This window comes from Papilio polytes, unplaced genomic scaffold, assembly GCF_000836215.1.
Source record: "Papilio polytes unplaced genomic scaffold, Ppol_1.0 DF822733.1, whole genome shotgun sequence".
Classification (NCBI taxonomy): Eukaryota; Metazoa; Arthropoda; class Insecta; order Lepidoptera; family Papilionidae; genus Papilio; species Papilio polytes.
The window spans coordinates 389,976-392,963 of record NW_013526471.1 but is presented as its reverse complement, the minus strand read 5'-3'; the positions used below and the strand labels follow the sequence as shown (position 1 = coordinate 392,963).

At 33.0% G+C, this 2,988-nt stretch overlaps 1 long non-coding RNA gene across 1 annotated transcript; it reads left to right on the top strand.

Annotated features, from left to right (window-relative positions):
- Positions 1 to 1,582, top strand: LOC106105691. Its single transcript, XR_001225751.1, has 3 exons — positions 1 to 29; positions 363 to 398; positions 1,517 to 1,582. It is a non-coding gene; the product is annotated as an uncharacterized LOC106105691 (long non-coding RNA).
- Positions 1,583 to 2,988: the final 1,406 nt, after the last annotated feature.

The window sequence follows — 2,988 nt, the reverse complement described above, 5'->3', positions numbered from 1 at the left end:
GCCAGCGGCCCCCGCCACATGCCATCACGGTCAGTACACAATAATTATGCTACTTAAATTGGAATATTTGGAATTCAAAAACCGAAATTTGTGTTCAAAACTAAAAAAAAACAGTTTGAAATTGTATTTTACATATTCTAGGTAAACTATAGCGAAAAAAGAACAGATACTAACTTACTACACTAATAATTTGTAATATTTTTATTACTCTTGACAAGTGTTTTACGTTTAAAAAAAAAAGATGGTTTCAAAACAACGGAATGGCTGACGTGACGTCAGTTTGACAGTTTGTCAGATAATGTATTTGTTTTGACAGGCGTGTCAGTGTGTAATGACATGTTTAATGTGTGCCTGTTTGTCAGTTGGGCGCGGCGGCGGAGGGCGCGGCCGTCACTAAGGTACCGGCGACTCGCAGCCGGCGTTAAGTATCCACAGTCGATGCTCCGCCTTGCCTTCGCCATAGACTATACTCACTGCCGCCATAGACTACACTACACCCCTACCATAGACAATTCACACCACATGCTTAGTCTGTGGATGTCTTAGCGACAATTAAACCTTTATCATTCAGTCTTAATTCAAAGAAGTACAAATTTTTTAATGATTTTAGATGTTCTGTATCAAATCCGTTTTGTGGAAAATCAAATTATATAATAAAAATTAATATTTTTTTACTAACAGTGTTAAAAACTAAATTAAGCAAGGTTGAGCATCGACAAGACATTTCTTTCATATTTCTCGAAAAGTCTAAAGCTGCTGGTAATCAAATAATAATCAGTACAAATAATTGAAAAACGAAAATCTTTGTAAATTTCGTATTTTCCGGCTAAACACCGGGCTGTAATTGATACTTAGAAAAGTATCAGTTACAAATCACAATGGAATTCTTTTTTATTGCACATTTTTTTTGCAAGCAAAATTTAATCTGTGGGTCACTTTCAGCAGTTGTCTATGCCTCAATAATCAAATGTCAAACTCTGTCTAATATAAGATGTACTAAAATCAATTCAAACATCTTGACTTAATTATGTTGCCAACAATGATGGTTATATTCTCTCAGCTAGAGAAATAAATAATAGTTTCTGAATGTAGTTAAAAATTAGAACTTTTTAATATCTCCAGGTCATAGACTTTCTCAAACTGTGACAGGGGTGCTTTAAAAAAAGTTTGCACAAGAAAAACGCATAATTTAGTACAAACTGTCTGGGATTCGAACCTGTTACCTTTATCTGCAGGTCAAAGTATGTTTTCTTGACGATTTACGAAATTATTTTTATCCGTCCGTTATATGTAATGAAAGTCTTTTTAAATTATGTTTTTATGGGATTTCATTCTTTTATGCCAGTAATTTTGGTTTATTGCTGGAATAAAATCCTAAATGTAAAAGGCTGGAAAAAAAATATAAAAGATGAATGAATAATGTGAAATCTGTTTTTATTAGATTCTAAATTATTTGTCATACCTTTAGTGCTATTAACACTTTTACGTGTATTTTATCACAGTATTTTTGTTTCAGTGGCCAAAGAAGAAGAGAGGAAAGAAATCAAAACGAAAATTGTAGACCAATAAAAATAAAATGTTTAATTTGAAATTTTGGTTTCAATGACCCTTTAATCCATAAAAGCCTGATTTTCTAAATCAAATTAAAAGAATATTGTTACGAGCGTGGATTTATTTGCGATTTACAGTAACAAGGAATCACTGCATTTTTACAATTATCCTTTCACACTACACGATACACACAACACAGATTCATTAGCACTTAGCACTTTACGAAACACAACTGACACTAACACTAGCTCTTTCACTTCACAGTCACTTTATCTTCTTGGCAACTCACTTAAGACTTTCCTTACAGATCTGACCTCCCTCATACACTCCGAATTTTGAAATTCTTTTCGTTATTAATTTGTCATTTTGTCCGAGAACTTCCTCGATTATTTAAATCACATACGCTTTCCAATGGAATATTCTCGAGGTCATTCCGAATACTCAGCATATTTGTTCTCGAGTGTCTTTTTCGCTACTCGCCAACAGATGGCGTTGCGATAGAACATTCTAGAAACAACTCGATTATTCAACGGACGTGAATTCCGCTACTCAACAATACATGACGTCGCGACAATATATAAGTGTATTCTTTATTGTGTTTACTAATGGGACAAAATAGTAAAAAAAAACATCAAAACGATGTATACTTGTTGTTGCCCTCACAATTTCGTGATAGGCTCTTTTATTTCTAAGAAGATTATCAGTTAAAAGTAACATGTAAACAGCTAATTTTAAAATGAAATAGGTTGTAGGTGCCCAATGGGATTTATAATCCGGTATCAAATTTAAAACTTCAGCTATTAAAAGGGATAATTTTTTCGGATGAAATTAAAATAAAACAGACGAATTCTGTGTACATTGTATTTAATTATTCATTGTAATAAAAAAATAAAATAACATAATAAATTTTTCTGATTATAAAAGTAATTGATTACAATTAAAACATTTCAAACAATTATTTTAAGCGGCTTCATCGAAATACCCGTCCAACTGAGTTGCGATCTGCAAAAAAAAATATCAAAACTCAGAAATACGAATTATTGCAATAGTTCGTTCAATTATTATCTTACTAATATTAAAAACGCAAAAGTTTAGATCGATGTTTGTTAGTCTGTAGCCTAATCGGCTGAACGGATCTGGATTAAATTTGGTATACACATAAAGCATAGTCATAGTCTGGAAGAACGCATAGGCAAATTGCTTTGGTTTTTAATTCCGCTCGAACGTAGTCACGGGCGAAAGCTAGTAATTCCATATGCAATATACTAAACATTTTAATCCTTAAATGTATGGTCGGTCTTTTTACCTTACACAATAGACTACTTTTTTGCATTTAAAAGTTAAATGTTTATTTTTACGACAGCTATGTAGTGTACCTGCAAGGGCGTGTACTTGAGGTACTTGTCGGGGTTCTTGGAGAAGGGCAGGTGCGCGTGC